The sequence below is a fragment of the Chiloscyllium plagiosum genome, chromosome 7 (genome assembly GCF_004010195.1).
Source record: "Chiloscyllium plagiosum isolate BGI_BamShark_2017 chromosome 7, ASM401019v2, whole genome shotgun sequence".
Lineage (NCBI taxonomy): Eukaryota > Metazoa > Chordata > Chondrichthyes > Orectolobiformes > Hemiscylliidae > Chiloscyllium > Chiloscyllium plagiosum.
Window position 1 is genome coordinate 21,438,749 of NC_057716.1, and position 20,147 is coordinate 21,458,895.

General features: G+C 43.6%; 1 protein-coding gene across 3 annotated transcripts in view; it reads right to left on the bottom strand.

Moving 5' to 3' along the window:
- The window catches only part of itgb2 (integrin, beta 2), a 93,184-nt gene extending 82,816 nt beyond the window's left edge, over positions 1-10,368 (bottom strand). For 2 of the 3 annotated variants that reach the window (XM_043693218.1, XM_043693219.1), the window contains exon 1: positions 10,263-10,368. The gene's annotated coding sequence lies outside the window, so the exon portion shown is untranslated. The remainder of the gene's footprint in view (positions 1-10,262) is intronic. The other variant, XM_043693220.1, reaches the window with a different exon arrangement.
- Between the last annotated feature and the right edge of the window lie 9,779 nt (positions 10,369-20,147).

Below are 20,147 nucleotides of genomic sequence, written 5' to 3' on the forward strand. Positions count from 1 at the left end.
AAGTATAAAAGTTGGATAGTATTGCTGCAACTGTATAATGCATTCGTTAGATTGCACCTGGAGTACTGAGTACAATTTTGCTCCCTTTACTTGAGGAGGGATGTAGTTGTATTGGAAACAGTTCAGAGGCAGTTGACGTGGTTGATTCTAATTGTCTTTTGAAGAGAGATTAAGCAATTTAGGCCGAAGCTGCCTGGAATTTAGCAGAACGAGAGGAGACCCAATTGAGGTATATATGATGCTCAAGAGGATGTTGGAATGCTGTTTCCAAATGTGGGGCAATCCCATAGATTTAGGATCAGGAATACCAGGTTTAAAACAGAAATGAAGAGAAATTGATTCTCTCAAAGAGGTGTGAAGCTGTGGAATTTACTATCCAAGTGTGCGATGGATGCTTGGACATTGAGTAAAGTGAATGAGGAGACTGATAGATTTTTAATTAGCAATGGGTTGAAGGGTTATAAAGACCAAAGAGGGAGGCTGAGATGAGATTAGCCATGATCATATCAAATGGCGGAACAGACTCGGGAGGATGGATAGTCTCCACCTTCTCCTTGTTCTTATGTTTGTTTACATTGCCCAAGATGTACTTTGCTCACAACTCTCTCAATATATTTGACCACCTTCAGAAATCAATACGTCCCCAGATCTCTCTGTGTCTGCAAACTCTTTATAACATTGCCTTCCTACCCCTTCTGCCAAAATAGATCACCTCATCGTGTTCAGTTCCAACTGCCACTTGCCTTCCTTTTTTGGGAGTCTCTCTGTTCTTCATCAGATATTTGTGGTTTTGGAGGCAAAAACAGTGTGTGCTGTAGGATGTGCATTTGCTGCCTTTAAGAGTTGACTCTGCCCTCAGTTGTGGATTCTGTTTTTGGCAATGGACTCTGCAGTTTGGAGTGGACTCTATTTCTGATAATGCACCTTGTATACTGGAGTGAACTCTGTTGTGGGAATGGACTCTACATTTAGAAGAGAACTCTTTATGGTATTGGACTCTGTGTACTAGAAGGGTCTCTGTTTGTTGATAATTGACCTTGTCTTCTTGTTTGTCAGGGTTATCACCTGCATGGCCTTGCATCCCTGCGTCTAGCAGGCCTCTCTGTGAGCTAGGAGGCTCATAGGTTGTCATGATGGCCGGAGGGTGAGGAAGCTGTCCTGTGAATCTGAAGGTTAGTAGGTTGTCCCGAAAACCGGAGGGTGGGTAGGCGACCCCGATGCCAGTTGCGCCGAGAGCCGGAAGGTGGTTAGGCCATTCTAAGCGCTGTCATCCCAAGAAGGGGTAATTGGGACGGGCTGCCCTAGAGGTGGTCAGAAGGTATGTCAGAACGGCCGAGAGCCAGAAGGTGCATAGGCACAGACTGAGATCCGGAAGGCTTGTGGGCTGCTTTGCACGCTGTCGTCCCTGGGGAAGGGCACAGGCTGTCCAAGTGGTGGCCGGAACATGTGCTCGGGTAGTCCACAGGCCGGATGGCGCGTCCGGGTGGGCGAGAGTCAAACGGTACAGAGGAGCAGACTGAGAGCCAGAAGGGTAGGCCTTCCTCAGCGCTGTCACCCCAGGCAGGTACCAGAGCGGGATGTCCTAGAGGTGGCCAGAAGGTGTGTCAGGGCAGACTGAGAGCCGGAAGGGGTGTTGCCTTAGAGTGGGTGGGATGGGTGGCTTGCTGGGTGTGTGTATTCTATGCACTGTTTTTTGGGCATGGACTCCGCCTTTGTACTGGAAACTGTATTGAGATTTTGTGAATTCTGTTACTGTATGTGGGTTTTGTAATTGTGTTTGAATGTGGGCCAGAGTGGACAAGTCAGTACCTGGGGTGGCTGGGAACTGGAGGGTCAATGACTGGCCTGGGGGAAAGCAGGGTGGAAGGGGTCTGTTTAGCACACAGGGTATTTGTAGCAAAGCGGGGGGCTAGGCAGCCAACAGCATGCTCATAGGAAAACTGGTCAAAGGAGGGGCAGGCAGTACACAGGCTGGAAGGTCGATGACCAGCCTGGAGGAAAATGTGCTGGGAGGGGCCTGTCAGTACATGGGGTGGGTGGGGCCAGGCAGCTGATAGCCTCCTCGCAGGAAAGCTGATACAGGGCAGGTCAGTCAGTATATAGGGAGGCTGATCAGTATGTGATGCGGATGGGTATCAGGTGTCTTTTTTATAGCTATATTAGGTCTGTGTTCAATGCATAGTTTGTGATTTGATTGCACTGTCTTGTCTATGTTTGTTACTGTTATCTTTGTGATGAAAGGAAGTGGGATTTGAGGTTTGACCTCATCTCCTTAAAAACTGGTTGAACGGTGGGGTTTGGGGTTTGGCCTTACTGCCCTTTCCCCTGTATATAAGTGTTTGTTTCTGTGAATGGCCGCTTTCTGTTTACTGTTAACTATATTTTGTAGAGTTTGACAAAAAAATAACCAGGCGATTACCAACATCCTTGGTTTTCATGGAGTGGAGCGTTTTATTTCCCCCTCCAACTGTAGTTTGATTTAGTCCCTGCCCTCCCCTTTCACATTTGTGATCATGCAGCATTGCCCTTTGAGAAGGGCACTGCGTGTCACTGGCCACTTGGATGGTGGTGGAAACTGAATAAAGGTTTCGATTCTCTTTCTCTCTCACACACACGCTGGGGAAAATGTAAGCACTACTGCTGCTAGTGGGGGAGGGGAAAAATAACCTGTCCCCTCAGTTTAGGCGACTGACTCTCTACTGGCTGGGCCACAGTCAATGTGTTACTGCTGCTGTTGGTTTCTGCTTTTTTTGGGGGGGACAATCCAATTCCTGATCTGGCTGAATTATGTAGCCAGTTTGTTAACTGGTATCTTTTTTACTGAGGACTGATTTTAAAATTACCTGATTTACACAGTCAATGTGTTTCAGGTGTAATTCAGTTCTCATTAGGGGGCTGTTGTTTCACTAGCTGGTTACAGCCTGTGTGTTGTTCTTTTCTTTTTCACTTCAAGATAAGGTCAATGTTGGTTTTTGTAGTAGGATTTAACCCTTGCAGTCTGTTTTTTTTTGTATGTGCTTTTATTTTATTTGGTGTTTGGACTGAGCCCTTGTGAGAAAATCCATCTTTCCAGATGAGTTGTTCCTGTGGGTAGGCCTGGTTTTTGTCAGTGGATTAGGCCTCTGTAAAGACTAAACACCTGTGTACGTGCTGGGAGGTGAGCAATTGCTGCATCCTGGAGTTTGGGAGTGGATTCTCCCTTAAGGAGTGGACAAAACATCATCTGTGAGTTAACTGTACGTTCACAATGTACTGTGTTCCTGTGAGTGGGCCTGGTTCTCTGTGCATAAGCCAGACCTCTACAGAGATTGAACACCTGTATATGTGCTATGAGGTGCATATCTGCTGCTTTCAGATGTGGACTCTATCTCTGTCAATGCATTCTGCATACTGGAGTGGACTCTGTTCTTGGCCTATTTCTGCATTAGTGGTGCTGGAAAAGCACAGCAATTCAGGCAGCATCCGAGGAGCAGATTTTACTGCTCTTCAGATGCTGCCTGAACTGCTGTGCTTTTCCAGCACCACTAATGCAGAATCTGGTTTCTAGCATCTGCAGTCATTGTTTTTACTCTGTTCTTGGCCTATGCATTTTGAATAGAACTGTTTATGGTAATGGAGCCAGAAGAGGTGTAGTGGTGGGCTGCCTTTAGAGTGGCTGGAAGGTGGGAGGGATGGGTGGGGTTTGTATTCTACACAACTTTTTTTGTGAATTGGACTGCCTTGCATGTATTTGTTCCTGTTTTGTGATGACCAAGTGGGATTTGAGGTTTGTTCTCATTTCTCTGAAAACTGGTTGAACCTGGGAGTTTGGGGCCTGGCTTTCCTGCTCCTCTCCCTTTTGTATTTTGCTGTTTCTCTGTATTCAGCTGTTAATTTTAATTGTTTTCTAAACTGTAATGTTTAATAAAATAAAAAAAAGCAGGAAAATAGAATCTCAGTTTAGGGACTGACTCCGAGCTGGTTGGCCATAGTCAGTGTACAAGTAAATAAAGGGTGACCTGGCGATGGCCTCTGTGCAGATATTTTAAAAATCCCTTTTTTTTTGCCTTCAAATATGATCAGGCAAGAGTCTGAAGGGCTATGAAATCAAACAGGCAAATGTACTTAAGATATAGGTCAGCCATGATCTAATGGAAAGGCCATGCCTGAATGGCCTATCCCTCTTTTTTTTGTTCTGAGTTGCACGTCTTACATCCACGAGGGAGCAAGCTTGACATCAGGAGAACATTTCATTCAAAGCAGAGTACACCCAAGAATCCCGTACTCCCTGTGTATGACACTGATGTGTCAATCTAGACTCCAGGCTCAAGTCCATCTAAGAATAGGTGCTGAGGAAGGGGTGTGCACTGATGGTCTAATAAGATTCTCATGTTGATGGAGTTGAGGGATCCCAGTTTGGCAGATCTTTCTTTGGGAAAAGAATCTGTGAATTGACTTTGAAAGGCCTGACAAGCTTACCAATATCTACATCTAAGGAACCGGATAAAAATCCCTCAAGTCCCATGTCATTGAACACACATTTTTGCATTTGTTCATGTTCTTACAGGAACCCAACAGAAAACCCAACCATTGCTGAAAGCAATGGTGTTGTAAAGAAAATATCAATTAGAAAAAGAATTGCTTCATTGAGTGTTTGTCCACTTCCTTGCTATGAATCAAGGAAACCTTTATTTCACCCAGGTATCTGATTTGGAATCAAGTATAGGTTAATCATACCAAAGGATGCTCTGTCGTCCCTCGTATCTCTTTCGCCTCTTTGCTCAAGCAATCTAAAACTCCTCCCAGTGACCTTTGCTGTGTATGAATTGGCTATTTTGTATGCAACAGTGCCTGCACTTCACAACAGCAAAAAACGCTTCAGAAAGGATTGAGAGGAGCTTTTTAAATACATGTTCATCTTATGTCCTCTCTGTTAATCTCCAGCCACGTTCTCTTTGCTTTTAATCAATATCTTCATGGTCTTAGTCTGTCCCTAATTGTTCACCACATTTAGAATGAAACCAGCCATGGCAATAAATAAGATTGTAAATCGCAGCATGATTCGCCTTACTTTTCATCAGCAAAAGGAAGGATTATGAAATATAGTAGCGCAAATGGAAATATTTCCTTTTTAGCAGAAATTCCAAGCTTGGAGAAAGTGAAGACTGCAGATGCTGGAGATCAGACTAGTGTGATGCTAGAAAAGCACAGCAGGTCAGGCAGCATCCAAGGAGCAGGAGAGTCGACATTTCGTATGCCCGAAACGTCGATTTTTGTGCTCCTCAGATGCTGCCTGACTTGTGCTTTTCCAGCACGACACACTCTACTCAAATTCCAAGCTTGTACATTTCATACAAAATTTAAAAAAATTAATTTGTTTCCTCACAATTTTCAGCAATAAATGTTAAAAACCAGCTAACCTCAATCATAAAATAAGCAAATCACTGCCAAGCTGACACAGAATTCAAGTTATCAGTAGTTGTTAGTTTGGCTTATTGGTAGCAGAAAGCTGAGAGTTTAAACTCCTCAGACGTGATGACATAATCTGGGTAATTCATTGCTATACCAAGGCAGTACCAACTTCTTGGGGGTGTTCTCTTTCAAATGGAATGAGGTTAATCTGAGGGCTCAGCTAACTGTTGCAGAGTTGCGAAAACACGGTCCTTCGCACTTCTTGTAAGAGCCTATAATGAGCCTTTGAACTGTGCACTGTGCAACCTTGCTGTTTCTAAATTTGGTTTCTGTGTTCTTGCAATTCAGAAGAATTTCATTAACTGTGAAATACTTAGACACATCCTGAGAAGTAAAGGTGTGATCACTTCTGCAAATCACCTCAAATTGATTCCATTGATTAGTCATCTTGTAGGATCATAAGATAGAGCAGACGTTTGCCATTCAGTCCATCATTTGATCATGCCTGAAATCTTTCTCTATCACTTTCTCCTGCCTTCTCCCTGTTTCCATTGACCCCCTTACCAGTCAATACCAAAAGATATTACATTATGAAATACATTCTATGTCACAGAAGCTGAAACAATGAGTTCTACAGATTAACTACCCTCTGACTGTTGATATTTCTCCTCCTCTCAGTTCTAAAGGGTTGGCCGTTCACTCTAAGGTTGTGCCCTCTGGTCCAAGTCTCTCCGATCAATCAAAGTAACTTCTCCACATCCACACGATCCAGGCCTCTCCGTATTCTGCAAGTTTCAGTCAGATAACCCCTCCTCCTCCTCAACTTAATCGAGTATACAGCCAGAGCCCGCGACCATTCATCATATTACAAGCTCTACATCCATGGCATCATTCTTGAAGACCTCCTATTACCCCTTCCAAAGCCAGCACATTTTTCGTTAGATACGTGGACTGTTCACAATATTCCAAATGCAGTCTGGCCTGAGCCTTCTACAGCCTCAGCAGCACATACTGCTGTTGTATTACAGCCCTCTTGAAATAAATGCTAATATTGTATTTGACTTCCTTACTACCAACTGAACCACCATGTTAACCTTAAGAGTCTGAAGCTAGGATTCTCAAGGCCCTCTATGCTTCAGATTTCCAGAATTAGAAAATAATTCATGTTTCTTTTCTTCCTACTAAAGTGCATGACCTCACACTTTCCCACATTGTATTCTATGTGCCACTTTTTTGCCCACTTGCCTCGCATGTGCAAATCCTTCTGCAGACTCCTCAGTGCAACCTGTCCCTCCATCTATCTTTGTGTCATCTGCAAATTGAGCAACAATGGCTTGAGTACTTTCATCCAGATCCCTAAACTGAGAAACTTGCTTGCCCGTCACATGAAAGTCATTTGTTTTCTTGCGAAAAGAATAAGGTTTTTTTTTTGAAAAAATTGAAAATTTACAATAAATTATAAAAACCAAAAGGTATTCCAAAGCCTAACAAACACATTTCCTGCTGGGCAAAGTAAACATACAAATTCCTAAACTTTCTTGCTTAGTTTAACATCAACTGACATTTGGTCCAAGTGCCAATTTTTAACCAACTTATCCCGTCACATCCTTTTTATCTCTAACCACTGCAGCAGGCGGGCAGGGGGGGGGGGGGGTGGGGGGCGGTCTTTGTTGGGGAGGCCTTTGTTCATTTACTTTCAGAGCTTCAATTGTTGCTGTTGCAACTTATCCCCATAAACTGTCATCTTCTGTGGTATTAATGTGTTATAAGCCCGATCACATCCTGAAAATTATCAAACAAGTTAAAATGGTTTCTGATATTAACTTCAATACAGTTTTTTTTTTAGCTTTAGTGGTCATCCTGGTTCATATGATCACATTTGTGTCCTTGAAGCCAAAGTTTTTGGGATTTCAGCTCCATTTGACGACTTGAATGCTAATCTGGACAAATGCTCTAGCACAGCGCTGATTGAATGCTGCTTTGATGGAAAAGCCATTTTCCTATTAAATTAAGGCCATATCCGCCCGCTAAAGTGAACAAAATAAATCATCCAGCACTTTTCCGAGGGAAAACAAATTATCTAGTCTTCTGGCCAGTATCCAACAGAACAAAACATTGATACAATGATGGAAAGAGGAGTAATTGTTATCATCTCCTGAGTATCATAAGGATACATCCTTGACCCCACTCATTCCTTTCTCTCTCTTCTACACTTTGTCTTTGGGTAATGTCACCAATATACAGAGAACCAGCTTGAACATGTCTGTAGTGAAACCCGACTTGTTCTCCATTCCACCACTGAACTCCTCCTTCCACGTTCGTCTCTGTCAAACTGCTTGACTGATATCCAGTTTTGAATGAGTAATAGTTTCCTGCAGTAAACAAAGTGAGGACTGAAACCCCTGGCATAACCTCCAGCCCCACCATCAATTACCTGGTGAGTGTTTCAGGCTGAATCACTGCACTTACAGCACTGGAGCTATCCTTGAAGCGGAAACTCTTGATTTAAATACTCTCAGTTGCTAACTCCCTCTGAAATACTAGCAGCTACAATCTCTACTTTTTAGCCTTTCTGAAACCTTCATCAAAGTGTTTCTTCAACTCCAGATTCCTCAAATATGTTCTTGACTTCTCTCTCTGATAGGTTTATCAATATTGAAGCGTGTAAAACAAAGTGTATCCGAATTCTGCAGCCCATATCCTATTTCACACCAGTTCACCATTTATATTCATTGTTACAGACATACACTGACTCCCCTCATCGCACACCTCAATAAAATAATTCTCGGTCTGATATGAGTACTATTGTTCTATCATTGTTCCCAGTGTGTGTCACCATAAACAGCCCAAAAAAAACCTTCATTGCTGAACTCCTTATTTCTCCAATCCCTGCCTATTTGCTGATAGTCTTCCTATGCTTGACCTGGTGACCTTACCTTCAGCCACATTAACTCTCACTCCCTGGAATTCCCAACTTAATGCCTTTTTGTCTTTGCACCTCCCCCCTACATTAACAATCTGCACAAAACTCAATTCTTTTTTTTTGAGGTAAAAACAATGACTGCCGATGCTGGAAACCAGATTCTGGATTAATGGTGCTGGAAGAGCACAGCAGTTCAGGCAGCATCCAAGGAGCAGCAGAGGTTTCAGTTACTCATCCTGATCAATCTCAACTCAGGACGCTTTTTTCTTAGGCTTCCACAAAGCATTTTTGGAATTTGTTTTGAAATATTAAATGCAAGTTAATGACATGTTAAAGGGACAATACTGATGGAGGATGATAGATCTCTGGTTTGGTTTGTTGTGAAGCAATTTCAAGTTCGTAATGTTTAAAACATGAACCAAACAGGATACCCATGAGTGAATTTATAGAGTCAGAGAGATATATAGCACAGAAACAGACCTTTCAGTCCAACTCGTCCATGCCGATCCAGATATCCTGAATAAATCTAGTACCACTTGCCAGCATTTCACCCATGTTCCTCCAAGCCCTTCCTATTCATATACCCATCCAGATGCCTTTTAAATGTTGCAACTGTACTAACCTCCACCACTTCCTCTGGCAACTCACTCCATACACACACCACCCTCTGTGTGAAAAAGTTGCCCCTTAGATCCCTTTTAAATCTTTCCTCTCATCTTCAACCTATGTCCTCTAGTTTTAGACTCTCCCCATCCCAGGGAAAAGACCTTGTCTGTTTATCCTATTCATGCCCCTCATGATTTTCTGGAAAAGCGCAGCATCCTTGGATGCTGCCTGACCTGCTGTGCTTTTCCAGCAACACATTTTTCAGCTCTGATCCCCAGCACCTGCACTCCTCATTTTCCCCTCATTATTTTATAAACCTCTGTAAGGTCAGCCCTCTTTTGAATCAGGTGAGTCTTGCTTAAACATTTAATCTTTTAAAAAGTACCCTCAGATTGTTTATCCAATGAAAGTTTTCATTTAATATTCATAACAGCCATGAAAAAATTACTTAGTGCCTTATATGTATAAAATTGCCTGAAGGTGACCAAGTTTTAAAGATTCAAGGAGGAGGGAGAGGCAGCAGACAAAAACCAGCAGTTAAGATTGTGAACTTACAAGAGGGCAGAATCAAAAGTGTGCAAAGCTCTCCGAGGTTCTGGGCTGGGGGAGGTTGCAAAGACAGAGAGGGACAGACGTGGTTATTGAAATAATTGAATGCAAAGTTGAGAATTTTAAAATTTGAAGCGGGGTTCATCTGGGTGTGGGTTCACAAGCACAAAATGGAACTTGGCAGATGTTAGGTGACAGGCAGCAAGGTGTTGACTGAGCTCAAGTTTATCCAGGATGCAAGGTCATGGGACAGATTAAAAATGGTTTGTTATTTGGGATGTCCGAATAGCTGAGAGCTCAATGGTGCACTGGAACACAGTGCTGCCTATTCACATGGCTCCCCAAACGGAGCCATTCTGAAACTCGAACTATCTGCATCAAAATTACTCCGGAGACTGGCAATGGTATTTTAGCATGCAGCAGAAAGTCGAAGTAATGACAACAAAATAAGTGATGTTTATTTCCGAGTAAGACAACAAATGGTTACATGAACATAAATGTGTTGTTGTGCGTCCTCACTGTTTGGCGCCTGACTTGTGTGCACTGTACTAACAGTGCCTTGACATTTGTTTTAGGGAAAAGGCAAAAAAAAAAATTGGTTGAGGAGGGAGTAGGAAAGATCGAAACCGACCTGACACCAGACATGCCGTTGAAAGCTGAAGAGAAGAAACACACGGTGTGCCCTCCGAGAGCTGAAGACCGAGGACTTGCCGCATGGAGAAGCAGGGACAGAGAGCCACCAGGCTCAGTGCAAACATTTGGCACACAATGCAATGAAGCTGTGGTTACTTACTCTGGTGAAGTCCTTCCCCAAGATCTCGCACTCACTGAGCGGTGTACTACCACGCTGCCACTACCTCCGCTTTCAGTTTGAAGCGAACTGCTTCCCTCTACTGAGGAGAGGAAGTGGATCGTGCGAATTATATAGAAGACGTTGCCAAACTAAGCGGAACCTACCAATGGCATCTACCCAACAGAAGCGTCAAGAAGAGAGAATGCAGTGTGGAGGATGCTTCTGTACTGTGCTGGATCAGCAAGAATCTGGATCTCTCCACCCTTCAGGCTCTCTGCCTGTATTCCTGATGAAGGGCTTTTGCCCGAAACGTCGGTTTTACTGCTCCTCGGATGCTGCCTAAACTGCTGTGCTTTTCCAGCACCACTAATCCAGAATCTGGTTTCCAGCATCTGCAGTCATTGTTTTTACCCTGGATCAGCAAGAAAGCGAGAGAGACTTTATTTATTTATTTCTGTACATCCCGCGAAGCTATTTATCTTCAGAGGACATTGTTTTGCAGCGTATCTTGGGCACTGTCCAAATGGGTAACGCTCATCAACGTCTCCTTCTGAGACAGCTCCTGACAACTGCAGGCGACTTGCTTCCACCCTGGGGTTCAATGGCTTCTGAGAGGGTGCATAAGCTCAATGTGTGAGCTGCGGATACTGCCACATGTGGGGTGGGTGCTCCTTGCTGGTGCCCCTTCGTGAGCTGTCTGTAGGTTGATGTGTTCACGCTTGGACCCAGTAAACCAATCAATGTATCCTCTTAATGAACCTTCTCTGCTTTCATCAGTCATGGGACTGGTTCTCCATGAGTTGGCGAGGATGCTTGGTCTTGTTTGAGATGTTTTGAGATTCTCCTGGGAGACCACAGTCTCTCAGATTTGAAGATGCTTCAGACCTCTGATGTGAGGCTGACAGGCAACATGTCCTCCCCAACAGACCTGTTTTTATATGATTAGCAGCTCCATGTTGGGCTTCTGTGGATGCTGTGAAACTGTCTGCCTTGTAAATCTCATGGTTTTCTGCGCAGCTGTGGCCACAACATTCGTGTACTTTTTGAAAACGGTGCTACCTTCAGCAAGATCCTCCAAATCCAGTGGTTAGCACTGCTGTCTTATAGTGCCAGGGACATCGGTTCAATTCCAGCCTCGGGCGACTGTCTGTGTGGAGTTTGCACATTCTCCTCGTGTCCTTGTGGGTTTCCTCTGTAAGTTTCCCCTCTCAATCCAAAGATGTGCGGGTTAGATGGATTGGCCTTGCTAAAGTGCCTGTCGTGTTCAGGGATGTGTAGGTTAGATGCATTGTTTGGGGTAAACGTCGAGCAAGGGGGTAGGGGAATGAGTTCATGTGGGTTACCCTTCGGAGGGTCCATATCGACTTGTTGGGCCGAATGGCATGTTTCCACACTGGAGGGGTTCAATTCATTCATTCTATTCAACCTACAACAGGGACCTCAAAAGCTGTAGAAATAACACAAGTGCTACCTTTAGCAAGATCCTCCAAAGCATCTCTGTCAATCTGAATGCCAGCAATCCTGTTGCCAACAGCAAAGCAAAATACTGCAGATGCTAGAAATCTGATAACAAAAGCCTGGCGACGTGTGGAGAGTCAAAGTGTGGCACTGGCAAAACACAACAGGTCAGACAGCATTCGAGGAGAGGGAAAGTCGATGTTTCAGGCATAAGCCCTTCTGCTCCTTGGATGTTGCCTGACCTGTGCTTTTCCAGCACCACACTTTTTTTGGCTCTCATCTGCGGTCCTCACTTTCTCCTAATATGTGTGGAGAGAGAAACAGAGTTAACATTTTGAGTCCCATGTGACTCGTTCAGTTCTGAAGAAGCATTATTAGATTTGAATCGTTTCTGTTTTTCTCTCCACAGGTCCTTCCAGATGTGCTGAGTTTCTCCAGCATTTTCTGTTTTTATTTCAGCAAATTCCAATCCTAGCACGAACCGGTTCTTTTTTTTAAAAAAAAAGTCACCATCAGCAGCTACAGCAATATACCAACTCCAGGTTGACAATCATCAACCCAATCTCCGAGGACTTCCCCACTGTAGTAACAAATTACCATGAGTGCTATTTCCAGCTGAGGCCATAGTCAAAACGAAACTTGATGAACAAAAAGCTGCTCAGTCGAGAGCCTAAAATACGGTTTCTCAAAATTGCAATTTAAGTTATAATGAGGAGAATCATTCTACTGCCTCTTGTCAAGAAGAATAAGGCTTCTGTTAGGCTGAGATGTGAAGGCTCAGTTAGGGCACTTAAGAGTTACAAGTTAGCTAGGAAAGACCTAAAGCGAGAGTTAAGAAGAGCCAGGAGGGTACATGAGAAGTTGTTGGCGGATGGGATGAAGGAAAATCCTCAGGCTTTCTATAGGTATATCAGGAATAAAAGAATGATTAGATTAGATTAAGATTAGGGCCAATCAAGTGCAGTAATGGGAAGTTGTGTGTGGAGTCAGAGGAGATAGGGAAAGTGCGAAATGAATACTTTTCGTCAGAATTCACGCTAGAAAAATACAATGTGCTCGAGGGGAATTCTGAGATACAGGCAACTCGACTAGATGGGACTGAAGTGCATAAGGAGGAGGTGTTAGCAATTCTGGAAAATGTAAAATAGGTAAGTGCCCTGACCAGACGGGACTTATCCCAGGATTCTCTGGGAAGTAAGCGATTGCTGAGTCTTTGGCTTTTAACTTTGTCATCATTGTCTACAGGAATAGTGCTGGGAGATAGCAAATGTTGCCCCCTTGTTCAAGAAGGGGAGTCTAGACAATCCTGGAAATTATAGACCAGGCCTTACTTTGGTTGTGTGTAAAGTATTGGAAAGGGTTATAAGTTGATTAGGGGTAGTCAACATGGTTTTGTGAAGGGTAGGTTGTGCCTCACAAACCTGATTGAATTCCTTGAGAAGGTGACCAAACAGGTGGATGAGGGTAAAGCAGTTGTTGCGGTGTATATGGATTTCAGTAAGGTGTTTGATAAGGTTCCCCACAGTAGGTCATTGCACAAGATACTGAGGCATGTGATTGATGGTGATTTAGCGGTTTGGATCAGAAATTGGCTAGCTATAAGAAGACAGGGGGTGGTGGTTGATGGGAAATATTCATCCTGAAGTTCAGTGACTAGTGGGGTACCACAGGATCTGTTTTGGGTCCACTGTTGTTTGTCATTTTTATAAATGACCTGGATGAGGGCATAGAAGTAAATTTGTGGATGACACGAAGGGTTGGTAGAGTTGTGAATAGTGATGAAGGATGTTGTAGGGTTTGGAGAGACATAGATAAGTGGCAGAGCTGAGAGATGGCAAATGGAGTTTAATGTGGAAAAGTGTGAGGAGCAACTTTGGAAGGAGTAATCGGAATGCAGAGTACTGGGCTAATGGTAAGATTCTTAATCGTGTAGATGAGCAGAGAGATCTTGGTGTCCAGAAGCATAGATCCCTGAAAGTTGCTATCCAGGTTGATAGGGTTATTAGGAAGGCATACAGTGTGCTAGCTTTTCTTGGTAGAGGGATTGAGTTCTGGAACCATGAGGTCATGCTGCAGCTGCACAAAACTCTGGTGCAACCACATTTGGAGTTTTGCATACGATTCTGGTCACCGCATTTTGGGAAGGTTTGGAAAGGGTTCAGAGGAGATTTACTGGGATGTTGCCTGGTAGGAGGGAAGGTCTTAGGCCGAGAGACTTGAGGCTGTTTTCATTAGAGAGAAGAAGGACAAGAGGTGACTTAATTGAGACGTGTAAGATAGTCAGAGCGTTAGATAGGGTGGACGGTGAGAGCACGAGAGGACATAGATTTAAATTAAAAGGTGATAGTTTCTTCACTCAGAGTAGTAGAGGCGTGGAACGCACTGCCGACAACAGTAGTAGACTCGCCAACTTTAAGGGCATTTAAATGGTCATTAGATAAGCATATGGATGAGAATGAAATAGTGTAGGATAGATGGGCTTCAGATTGGTTCCACAGGTCGGTGTAACATCGAGGGCTGAAGGGCTTGTACTGTGCTGTAATGTTCTCTGTTCTAAACCATGCTTTTTTCAGGTTAAAAATCTCTCAACACCAGGTTACAGTCCAAAAGGTTTATTTGTAAGACTTGCTTTCGGAACGCTGCTGAAGGAGGAGGTAGCTACCTGATGAAGGAGCAGTACTCCGAAAGCTAGTGATGCCAAATAAACCTACTGGACTGTAACCTGATGTTGCGTGATCTTTAACTTCGGCCACCCAGTCCAACGCCTACACCTCCACATCAAATGTTTTAAAGAAGACCTGCAGTCCCAACTATAGCGTTCAATTACCTCTTCAACAGCACCAAGGTTTTGCCTCCACAAACCTCCCTGGATATCCAATCCAAGAGTCAATGTGAAAAACCTCCTGGTATCAGCCCAGAGTTTACCTTTCTGCCATTTGAACCTGTGTCCCCTTGTGTAACTGTCATGGTTTAACTGCAGGAGATTTGCGTGCTCTGGAATATTTATATACTATTTTACTTTTTTAAAAAAAAAATCCCCTCTGAGTCAACACCTTTTATGAATGAAGAGCTTATATTTCTCTGGATTTTGCTCAATTCTGTAGCATAAAGTACCCTGCACTAGTTCTGTGGCTTGAATGTCTTACTGGTCAAGAAGCAGGTTGAGCTGAGTATTGCACAGTTTCAACATTAATTGGCTAATTTAAACAGCCTTATTCAACACTCCATCATTGTCAGCTGAGTCAAAATCAATGCCAATATTAACATCATTGACACGAACGCATAGAGCACAGAAAAAGTCAGATTCTTAGTGCAGTCAATATCCCTAATAGTTTTAATGTTACGAAGAACACGATCACTAATGCAATTCATGCTCCAAAACTACAAATGTTCAATACTAACTAAGAAGGGACTCTTGAAGTGCAGTGGCCATGTCCTTACCTCTGGGCCAAAAAACCGGAGTTCAAGTCCCATCTGCTTCAGAGATATATCATTGTCGAACCAACAAAGATGGTGATATCTGAACAAGCTGTTTGTGGTCTTTTCATAAACCCCTTTGGAATGACTTTGCTCTTCCCTCGTGTGGGATATAAATGAATTAATGTTATTTCTGCAACTATAAATTCTGATACAGAACAGAAATGAGAAAATATATATTCAGCAAAAAGAAAGGATATGTTAGCATGAGACATGAATACAGAACAATGGTGGATGTATGGGCAAACAGGAAAAACATCTGTTTTCCCCACTTGCACGGAGACACAGGAACAAACCCTAATTAAAGAGGTCAAAGTGGCCTCTGGATAGAAATAGATGCTGATTGATTAGGCATATCTTTTCTTCTATGACCTACAGTAGACTGACGTCGAACACCCTTATGGGAGTCAGAGATAAGAGTTTGTCACGGACAAGACAGGATAAACAGAAGTTGTGGGATAAGTCTTAAGGAAATGAGTGACGTAAGCGAAGCAGGGAACAAACAATGGAATAAGGAAAACATATGGGAAAAAACTGTATAAATTGCAAGAGTTTGTTGGGGTTTACTGTGCATTTGTCATTGCCTTACCTGGCAATTAGACAAGGCACCCACTTGTAAGTGTACAAATAAACGACTCTGATTCAGATATTTGGTCTCGGACTGAAATTATCAAAGTGAGTGAGCTTTTGTTTTTCACACTCGGAAAACTGGATGCGAAATGCTCCAATGCTCAAAACAGTACTGAAAAACATAGGCCAGTGATGATTATAATAGTTTCTCAATTGAAAGTGTTAAATAGTTATGTTTTCAGGCAGTGTGATACCTTCAGCCAAGAGGTAGTTCATCATTAATGACGACAGAAGGTATGTGGCAACAAACAATCCACTCATAAGGTGCTCAACATAGCAGTTACAGTCTGCTTTTGGTATTTCCAATGTGGATGATTGCACCACGTGTAGCCAATAATACAGTGTAAATGAATGCAGGAAATACGTATATATTTCTTATTTGCACGGAAGGCATGTTTAAGGCTTTGGGCACTATTCAGGGAAGAAGTAAATGCTCAAGTACTGCACCTGCTTGGGTTGCATTAAAAAATCCAGAGGAAGGGCACCTCCAAGGCAGTTTTGGGGAAAGAAAGAACAATTTTGGAAGCAAAAGGGTGGGAACAATTGGAGGTGGGATGGTGTTGTGGAATTTGGGGAAAATAGTTTGCCCCACATTGAAGGGTGAGCCAGATTTTATTCAGTATGGGTGAAATCATTCCATGCTCTGGAATAACATGAGCCATAGTAAGAAATTTGAGGAACTCAAGTGAGCTGTCCAGCAAGACTTGTGTTGACATCATAACCAAAATGTTGTCTTTTCCAATTAAGTCCTGTACGTTGAGGTGAGGTTTTCACTTGAGTGTCGAGATGTCTATTAACAGGGATTATTCCTTAGAGGCAGCCTCATTGTTACTGAATCTCACCTCAGTAATGCACATTCCCCCATTCTCCCCCACCCACTGAGGAAGCTAGCCATGGAGAGTTCCTGACATGAAAGTCAGAGGAAGTACCAGGTGACTCCAACTCGCTGTTTGCTCCTAATGACTTGCATCCAGCATCACTGTCTCAGTAAGGCTGTCTCAGGGCACGGTCCATGGGCAGAGACCATCCACAGATGTTGGCATCAGATACCTAAGTGCCTCATTGCAATGTCATATTTCCCATCCGCTTACAGTCCATTTTTGCCCTGCCGTACTACAGAGTGTACTGGCACCTCTGTGTGATGTTGCTGCAAGGACACTTTGCACCCAGTCACAGGCACCGTGCTTATGGATTGGAGCAGTCTGCATCTTGCAGCTGCTAGCTAGCTCTCTTTCACTTTACAGGATGCTCACCGCATTCCTGCAGTGCATTTTTGCTGCTTAGCCTCTCAGTTGCACTTTAAAGGGTCACAATGCTTCTGTCTTGCCTTGCAGGTCAATGCAGGCACAAAGCCTGGCAACTTCCCAGAGTTGTCAGCGGATCAGTTAAAGGAGTGGGCATGCTGCTGTGTGGTGCAGGGCTATGTCAATCTCATACCTGCAGCATATTCCATCAACCTCGGTCACTACATGTACATTAAGCAAATGGCTACATCTCTACATAAAGCCTTCCTCAGTCAAAACAAACAGGAGTGCTATTAGTCCGGGCAGCATCCACAATCAGTCCAATGGCTTGAGCAAAGTCAGACATTGAGTCATGGAGATCAAATGCACAAGTGGTCCTTCAGCCCAACGTGTCCGTGCCAGTCATAAACAGCCACTTAACTATTCTCATTCCATTTTCCAACACTTGCAGGTGTAAAGCTGTCATTTGTGAATGATGTAAATATTGACTGCTCATGTTAATAAGGATCTGTTCTGTTTCATCTGCTCCCCACCCAAATTCATTGCAAACATGATGAATGAATCCAGCTGCAGCAGGGGTTATCCTCACTGTTGCTGTAGTGTAGAGCAATGCAGAAGGATGCAGCTTCACCAGCCAACCACAGGACCAGCAGCAACCTCCAGCAATCTCCATATGAAGTGGTTTCAGCTCACGTTCCCCTCAGGGTGCAGAGGAGGTACCAGAAGCCCCAAGTCTGTTGGTCTCCATTCCATTTTCTCCAGACAAGCAAGACGTAGTATTGGAATCGGCTGAGATTGTCCCGGGGACAGTGTCACAGAAATATACCAACTGCTGAAGCAGGACTTGTGACATGAAAGAATGGGTGGTCATGCTATCCCAGTGGCTGTCAAGGTGAGGGCTGCATTGAAGTTTGATGTGACTGGTTCCTTCCACGGAGTTACTGTTTGGAATCTCGCAACCCTAAATCCACAAATATATCAAGGCTGTGACCGATGCCATTTGTGCTTCATCTCATTTCCCCATGGTAGCTTGGGTTGTAGGCTTTGGCACATAGCTGGCATCACCCAGGTGCAGAGTTTGACAAACTGGATACACATCTTGTGGAGAGGGCCGCATCATAACACAGTTGTCTTCTTCAATAGAAAAGGCTTCTATTCCACCAATGAGCAAGTCATCCATGATTATCAGTACCACATCATAGAAACCTGCGCCAGCTCCCTGGGAGCTGTCATGATGCCAATATCCTTGAGAATTTGCATGTTCCTGCTGTGTCTGAGGGTCCAGATTCCTTTAAAAGGATGACAACTGAGACCAGGACTACCATCTGCGATCATGGCTGATGACTGCAATATGTCATCCCCCGAATGAGGCCAAGTCTAGTTGCAGTTTTCACCCAGGGACGTGGTGGCCAGACAATAAGCACTCTGAGAAAAGATGTTCTGATGCTTGGACCAGTCTCGGGGCACATGTAATAGAGTCTGAAAGTACAGGCCACCTAATCCTAGCATGCTGTGTACTGCACAATTGGAGCAAGCAACGAGAGGATGTGAATGGAAAAAGAGCTGGGAGAATGGTAATAGTCTTCCAAGGAGGGAGATGAAGACTTTGAGTGGGAGACACATCACCTTCTGCATGATCGAGTGCTGCACCATCAGATGTAACAAGCAAGAAGGGATTTAATTGATCCTGGGTTCCAGTAAATGAAAACTCTGTGCAGTGATCATTCATTGATGATAAAATACTTGATGTTTGCAAGGCAAACTGTTAGTTTCTGTTCCAAGAGGCAACTACAGCTTCTGTTTGTTTGATTTCTTTCCCATTTTTGTATTGGTGAATAAAACTGAATGTTTTGAACCATTGAAGGCTTTTCAGTATGTGATGATCCAACATTGACCAATCAGAAGATGCTGGGCTACATTCAGCATTGGGGAAAGAGTGGCATTGATTTAGAGATGATTGCAAGATGGGATATGGCTGAGATTGGGTAAAATGTGTAGTCTGGTACTTAAAAACAATTGGGGGAAGAATGTGTAATTGTGTGAAAGGAGCTGTCAGCTCTGTCATATGTGATGTGAGAAATGTTGTTTTGTGTCTGCTATCCAACTACTTATTTAATGAAAGGCATCTTCAGGCTGCCCACGCTTGGCTACTGCAGAACTGGGATTCCAAGATGACAGCTGTGCTTGTATCAGAGATCCTGGGATGACCTGCCAAGTGGCAAGTACTCCATCTGCGATGAGTGGGTGAACTGGACTAGCATTTCACAAGAAGGGGCACCATTGGATGCTCAGCTTTATTCTCCCTCACTTTGTCTGATTTTACTTTGATGCCACTTAGAGTGGTTTATGATGAAATTATTCAAATAGGGGATTCAAGATGGCAGCAATCTGATGGGTCTGCCTTAAAGGGCTCTGCATCATAATCCAAACCAAGTTGTGCTTTCACCCTCTCCTCACTTGTCATAAACCACTCTAACACCTGTCACCACTCTGAGTACCGGTCTAAAAGCAGTTCATTTTACAGAATATACATTAACACTTTTTTGCAGTGTTTAATCCCTGTCAATAGCTCCCTCTAAATAAGACCGAATACATATTGGACAATTGCTTTGCAAAACCCAGAATCACAGCACTGATATGACACTGAAGGAGGTGATTTGATTCTTCATCTCTGCACCAGCTCTCCAATCTTTCCATGAGTAAGTACAGTTTTTTCCCCCTCTCCTCTTGATTGTTAATACCTCTGACAGCTTTCTTTTAACCAAGTCCTAACTGCTCCAGACCAGCTTCATAACTGAAGCTCTGCATCCTAGAAGTATTCTTATGAATGCTTTCTGCATTCTCTCCAATGGCTTCACGTTCTTTTATGAAGTGCGGAGTTCAGAACCAGCCATAACATTCCAGCTGGTGCTAGACTAGTGTCTTCCACAAATTTAACAGAACCTCCTTGCTATTATACTCTGTGCCACTGTTAACTAAGCCTTGGATTCAGTATGGTTTTTTATCTACTCCTTTCACCGTGTCCTGCCACCTTTCAATGATTTATGCACAGATACACCCAGGTCCCTCTGCTCAT